This window comes from Chiloscyllium plagiosum, unplaced genomic scaffold (genome assembly GCF_037043375.1).
Source record: "Chiloscyllium plagiosum isolate Xiang-an unplaced genomic scaffold, Cpla_swu_hap1 HiC_scaffold_17, whole genome shotgun sequence".
Classification (NCBI taxonomy): Eukaryota; Metazoa; Chordata; class Chondrichthyes; order Orectolobiformes; family Hemiscylliidae; genus Chiloscyllium; species Chiloscyllium plagiosum.
Genome location: NW_028270155.1, coordinates 23,673,632 through 23,681,257, shown reverse-complemented (window position 1 = coordinate 23,681,257; position 7,626 = coordinate 23,673,632).

The following is a 7,626-nucleotide window of genomic DNA, read 5'->3' as shown; positions in this document are numbered from 1 at the left end:
TTATGGCTGATCATCCAACTCACTACCAAGTTGCTGCTTTCTTGCCATACCCTTCATCCCTTTAAACTTAAGGACCACATTTAATTCCTTCTTGAAAACATTCAGTGTTTGTGAATTTCGAGAAGATTTGTAGCTCAGATTAAGGTTCTGGAGGTAGGTTTGCTTGCTGAGCTGGAAGGTTCGTTTTCAGACATTTTTGTCACCATACTAGGCAATATCATCTCTGAGCCTCCGGATGATGCACTGGTGGGCATGGCCTGCTTTCAATTAATGTGTATAGGTTTCCTTGTGTTGGTGATGTCAATTCCTGTGGTTATGTCATTTCCTATTCTTTTTCTTATGGGGTGGTAAATGCAATCCAAGTCAATGTGTTTGTTGATAGAGTTCTGGTTGGAATGCCATGCTTCTAGGAATTCTCGTGCGTATCTCTATTGGGCTTGTCCTGGGATGGATATGTTGTCCTAGTCGAAGTGGTGTCCTTCCTTATCTGTACGTCAGGATATTGGCATGAACAGTTGATGTTCATGTACCCTGGTGGCTAGTTTTCTGCCTGTTTGTCCAATGTAGTGTTTGTTACAGTCCTTGCACGGTATTTTGTAAATGACATTAGTTTTGCTTGTGGTCTATATAGGGTCTTTCAAGTTGATTAGCTGCTGTTTTAGTGTGTTGCTGGGTTTGTGGGCTACCATAATGCAAGAGGTCTGATTCTGGCAGTCATTTCTGAGATGTCTTTGATGTAGGGGAGAGCGGCTAGAGTTTCTGGACATATTTTGTCTGTTTGTCAGGGTTCACTGATAATGTATAGTGATGAAACGTCTGACAACAAACCTTCCAGTTCAATGAGCAAACCTACATCCAGAAAATTCAATGTTTGGCCACAACTTTTTTCTGTGGTAGAGAATACCACTCTCTGAGTGAAGGGCTTTCTCATCTCAGTCCTAAATAACTGACACCATATCCTTAAACTGTGACCTCTGATTCTCCCCAGTCTTTAGAAAGGTCTTTCCTACATTTATCTTGTCTATTATTATTAGAATTTTATAGGTTTTTATGAGATCATCCATCATTGAAGATAATCCTAACCAATCCAATCTCTCTTTATACATCATACATTGGATGTTCTTTGGAACATCATGTAAAAATAGTAGAAGCTGTAACACCAACGTGTTTACTTCCTCCCTCCTCCGTATTCAAGTGCACAAACACATCTTCCAGATGAAGCAATGTTGTACCATAATCCAGCCTGCTTTATTCTCTGCCCACAACATGTTCTTCTCTACACTGGGGAAAGAAACCACAGGCCAGGTGACCGCTTTACATAACAGCTATGCTCTGTCCACAAACAAGACCCTGAGCTTGCAGATGCCTGCCACTTCAACACTCTTCCCTATACCCTTGGTTAACATCTCTGCCTCGGGCTTGCTGCAGTGCTGCAGCAATGCTCAGTGCAGTCTAGAAGAATAGTACCTCATTTTTCACGTGGAAACTCTCCAGCCTTCTGGACTCATTATCAAGTTCAACAGTTTTAGAGCTTGAGGTGCCTCCTCCCATGTCCTTACAACGTCCACATACCAGGCCTTACTGTTGTATGGTCTGTTACTGCACACCACCTATTGTTAACCACTGATAAGCCCCATTAGCAGCCATTCATTCTCCTCAGCTGACCTTTGTCTAACTATCCTTTAGGAGAAAGTGAGGATTGCAAATGCTGGAGATCAGAGCTGAAAATGTGTTGCTGGAAAAGCGCAGCAGGTCAGGCAGCATCCAAGGAGGAGAATTGATGTTTCGGGCATGAGCCCTTCTTTTATCTTAGCCTGCTTGGCACACTTTCCTCATTCCTGAAGAAGGGCTCATCCCGAAACGTCGATTCTCCTGCTCCTTGGATGCTGCCTAACCAACCTTTACTCCTTTTGGGCTCTATCTCCACTTATCATTTACTCCTTACTCCTTCCCACCACCCTATCTTTCCTAGCTACCATCAGTTCTGATGCAGGATCTCAGAACCCAAAACATTAACTCTGATTTCTTTCCACAGATACTGCTAGACTTGTAGCAATTTCTGTTTTTATTTCTGATTTCCAGCATTCACAGTGCTTCATTTCTTGATCTATTAAAAGAAAGCCATTAGGAAAATGGCTAAAATTATATTTTTCAGGCATTGGTGTTTCATTTTGTCATTTATGGCATAGAATGTTGAACTATAAAGAAGTAGACATGAAAAACAGAACTTTGTTGTTTCTGAAGGATTCTCATGGTGAAATGTACTGGTAGGCCAGGGTATATTAGGCTCTCAACCAAACACAGGAAATGTGATTAATGTAGCTTGGCATTTGTTGGTTGGCACTGACATGGTTGGCCGAAGAGTCTGTTTCTACGGTCTATAACTCTGTGATATATATTCAAATCTGTGGGTATAATCACCAGTGGGAGTTGGCCACTCGTATTGTTAGGAGAAAGTGAGGACTGCAGATGCTGGAGTATCAGAGTCAGGAGTGTGGTGCTGGAAATCAATGATGGATAGCCAAGTGTTGAAACATCTGCAGAATGTGCTACAAAGTAATGATGTAGAAAGGATGATGCTGGAACAATTGGTAGAGGAAAACATGGTGAAGATAGACAGAAGACCAGATGTAGCGATAACATCAAGGAACTGATATTATGTCACACAGTCAGAAGTCAATATATTTTTGAGAGACTCCCTATGTCAGTCGACCTTGAAGAACCATGCACATGATATCATCACTGTGAAAAGTAAGTGAACTGAAGCTATAAAGTTCTCAGTATCCGCCTTAACTCTGATTATTTTAAACATGTCACATAATTGATGGCTGCTCTGTCCTAATCTATTCTAACTATGGCACCCAATTGATTGCTGCTGTGTTGTAATCTGTTAGTTTAATGATAGCCCAGACACTGATGTGCCTGTGAACATAATGTTTGTGTATAATAGTTGTTTGTAATTAATGTCTTTTGGATTTTTTCACATCATATTGTCCATGTGATAGTTCTTCTGTTATAAGGGATGAGATAAATATTGCTGCAGCAGGTAAAATATTCCACTGGAAGCAAAACACAAGAAATCAGAAATTACAGATTTAAGGTTCATTAAATTAATGAGAGGGACACAAAAGTAATGTTACAGGAGGTTGCCACAGTGATAGCCTCACTGATTTATCTGCGTCACCATATACACAGTTCTTAAGGATTTAGCAGGTTAGAATATAGGAACTGAAATGAGGGATATTTTCTCTCCTCAAAAGGTTGTGCATTTGTAATGCTCTCCTCAGATAGCTGTGAATGCTCAGTTGTTCAGTATAATTCAAGATAGATTGACCAATGTTTGGAATTAAGGGAATATAGGGATAGTGAATAAAAGATCTTATTAAATGCTCTATTCCTGCTCCTACTTTCTTTGTCATTAGATGCTCAATGGTTCCTTCAGTTCAATTTGTTGATCATTATAACACTCCTTTATTTTCGAATAAATGCTAACCATACGCCGCAGGGTGGTACAGTGGCTCAGTTGCTAGCACTATGGCCTCACAGCGCCAGGGATCTGGGTTCGACTCCACATTTGGACAACTGTGTGGGTTTCCTCTAGCTGCTCTGATTTCCTCCCACATTCCAAAGATGTACAGGTTAGGTAGATTGGCCATGCTAAATAGCCCATAGTGTATGGCTAGGTGGGTTAGCCATTGGAAATGTGGGTGATAGGAAGAAGGTGGGTCTGGGTGGGATGCTTATTGGAGTATCTATAAGGATATGTTGGGCTGAATGGCCTGTTTCCATGGTGTACGAATTCTATCCATAGCTGTTCTCAGACATGTGTTTCTGTTAAAGCATAGGCTTTATCAAGGCGTCTAGTAATCTGCACCAAGCACTGTGTGATGAGGCAAGTTTAGTAAATGATGTTGTGCTCGGCGAACAGAACCACAACAACGAGCACCCAAGCTACAAATCTTCTCACAAACTTAGTAAATGATCTGAGAGTAAAAGATCCCCAAGGGATCAGTGACCATAGCATGTTAGAAGTTAGCATTCACATTGTACATGCATCAGAACATTCTCAAGATCCTGGTGTACACTAGCAGCTTAGATTAAGTGTGTCACTGCTCCAGATACTGGAAAACCTGGCCCATACTTAGCTCAAATATACTTCCCGTTCCTTCAAGAACCATAATAGGGTTGCTGTTTTTCTTCTTAACAGGCATTTAAACAGACACATGAACAGGAAGGGGAGTTGGACCATGTGCAGGCATTAGTTTAAAATGGCATCATGGTCAGTAAAGACATGGTGGGCCAACAGGTCTATTCCCATGATGTAAAGGTTGCAGCCTCCTGTTGTGCAAAGGTCCTTAGGAGTGCTCGGACATGAACTGCTAAAAGTTGATTTGCAAATGCAACCACTAATCAGGAATATTGGCTTTCATCGCTAGAGTGAATTTATGAGCAAAGAGGTTCTGCTGCAATTCGACAAGGTGTTAGTGAGGCCATACCTGGAATATTGTACACAGTTCTGGTCTCCTTACTTGAGGAACAATATACTGGCTTTGGAGGTGGTGGAGAGAAGGTTCACCTGATTGATTCTGGAAATGAGGGGGTTACTTCATGAGAAGAGGTTGAGCTGCCTGGAGCTATACTCGCTAGAATTTAGAAGAATGAGGGGGGAATCTTATAGAAACATAGATAAGATAGAGGCAGGCAAGTTGTTTCTACAGGTGGGTGAGACTAGGACTAGCAGACATGGTCTCAAGATTAGGGGGAGTGGATTTAGGACAGAGATGAGAAGGAACTGCTTTTCCCAGAGAGTAGTGAATCTGTGGAATTCTCTGCCCAAGGGAGCAGTAGAGGCAGCTTCATTAAATATATTCAAAGCACAGTTGGATGGGTTTTTGCGTGGCAGGAGAACTAAGGGCTATGGGGATAATGCAGATAGGAGGAGCTGAGCAAATGGATAGATCAGCCATGATCATAATGAATGGTGGAGCAGGCTCAATGGGCCAAATTGCCTACTCCTGCTTCTAAGACTATGAAACTCAGAATAGTATAGCAGGGTCTCCTGCTCTGCTGAAACCAGCCTGAACAGTTGACTCTGTGCAACCACTCATTTCTAATAGCTACCTTTATTTTCACTGTTCTGCGCGGCTAAATTGAAAAAGTAAAAAATAATTATTTGCTTAAAATGCCTTAATTCAGAAATATGGCCTTCCAATCATGGTAGGGCCTTTGATAATCAACTTTCTGATGTTCTCTGATTTTTGCAAATGCTGTTGATACATAGGGGATTTATAAGACTATAAGATGAGGACACAGAAGTAGACTAATCAGATCTGGCTCTACCGTTCAGTGTGCTTATGACAGATCTGCTAACTCTCAATTGCACTTGCCCACTTTATCTTCATAACTCTGGATTGTCTCACTGATTAAAAATGACAACCTCAGCCTCAGATATGCTTGACAACCCAGTCTTGACAACACTGTTTGGTAAAGAATTCATGGATTAACTACTCCTGACAAAAAAAAACTAATTTCTGTCTTAAACAGGTGATCCCTTTCTCTGAAATTATTCCCTCTCATCCTTGACTTTCCCTCAGGGGAAACAACCACTCTTCATCTACCTTCTCAAGCCTCCTAATAAGCTTTTATGTTTTAATAAGGTTTCCCCATTCTTCTAAGCGCCAATGAGTACAGAGGTATGGCATTGAGGGTGAGTTGGAGGTTTGGATTAGGAGTTGGCTGGCTGGAAGAAGACAGAGGGTAGTAGTTGATGGCAAAGGTTCATCTTGGAGTGCCGTCACTAGCGGTGTTCCGCAAGGGTCTGTTTTGGGACCATTGCTGTTTGTCATTTTTATAAATGACCTGGAGGAGGGGTTAGAAGGTTGGGTGAGCAAGTTTGCGGATGATACGAAAGTCGGAGGAGTTGTAGACAGTGAGGAAGGATGTGGCAGGTTACAGCGGGATATAGATAAGCTGCAGAACTGGGCAGAAAGGTGGCAAATGGAGTTCAATGTAGCTAAGTGTGAGGTGATTCACTTTGGTAAGAGTAATAAAAAGATGGGGTACTGGACTAATGGACGGATACTTGGTAGCGTGGATGAGCAGAGGGATCTTGGTGTCCATGTACACAGATCTTTGAAAGTTGCCACTCAGGTAAATAGTGCAGTGAAGAAGGCATATGGCGTACTGGCTTTTATTGGTAGAGGAATTGAGTTCCGGAGTACTGAGGTCATGTTGCAGTTATATAAGACCCAGGTGCGGCCGCATCTGGAGTATTGTGTGCAGTTTTGGTTGCCATACTATAGGAAGGATGTGGAGGCACTGGAACGGGTGCAGAGGAGGTTTACCAGGATGTTGCCTGGTATGGTAGAAAGATCGTATGAGGAAAGGCTGAGGCACTTGGGGTTGTTTTCATTGGAGAAAAGAAGGTTTAGGGGTGACTTGATAGAGGTGTACAAGATGATTAGGGGTTTAGATAGGGTCGACAGTGAGAATCTTTTTCCACGTATGGAGTCAGCTATTACAAGGGAGCATAGCTTTAAATTAAGGGGGGGTAGGTAAAGGACAGATGTTAGGGGTAGGTTCTTTACTCAGCGAGTCGTGAGTTCATGGAATGCCCTGCCAGTAGCAGTGGTGGACTCTCCCTCATTATGGGCATTTAAGCAGGCATTGGATAGGCATATGGAGGATAGTGGGCTAATGTAGGTTAGGTGGGCTTGGATCGGCGCAACATCGAGGGCCGAAGGGCCTGTACTGCACTGTATTCTTCTATGTTCTATGAGTATTGCCAGTGGTTAGCACTGCTGCCTCAGTGCACCAGGGACCAGAGGTTTGATTCTAGCCATGGAAAATCATCTCTGTGAAGTTTGCACATTCTCCCCGTGTCTGTGTGGGTTTCCTCCAGGTGCTCTGGTTTCCTTCTACAGTCCAACGATATGCAGGTTAGGTGGATCGACTATGCTAAATTGCCTGTAGTGTTCAGGGATATGCAGACTAAGTGGATTAGCCATGGGAAATGCAGGGTAATGGGGAGAGAGTTATGGGTTGAGTCTGGGTGGGACGCTCATTGGAGTGTCAGTGCCACAGGGCAGCACAGTTACTCAGTGGTTAGCACCGCAGTCTCACAGCACCAGGGACCCAGGTTTGATTCCCACTTCCGGCAACTGTCTGCATGGAGTTTGCACATTCTCCCCGTATCTGCACAGGTTTACTCCGGGTGCTCCGGTTTCCTCCCACAATTCAAAGATGTGCAGGTCAGGTGGATTGGCTATGCTAAATTGCCCCATAATGTCAGGTGCATTAGTTAGAATGAAATGGGTCTGGGTGGGGTTGCTCTTCGGACGGTCGATGTGGTCTGGTCTGTTTCCACACTGTAGGGCATCTAATCTAATCAGACTCGATGAGCTAAATGCTCTCTATCTACACTGGAGGGATTCTATGAGAATAAATGCAACCTCTCCTCATAGGAAAGTTCTTCCATATTTGGAATCAACCTAATATACCTTCTTTGGACTGCCTCCAACAACAGTACATTTTTCCTGAGATAAGAGGACCAAAATCGTTTACAGCCTTTTGTGTGGCTTGACCAATGACTTGTACAGTTTTAACAACCTCCCTATTTATTCTTCC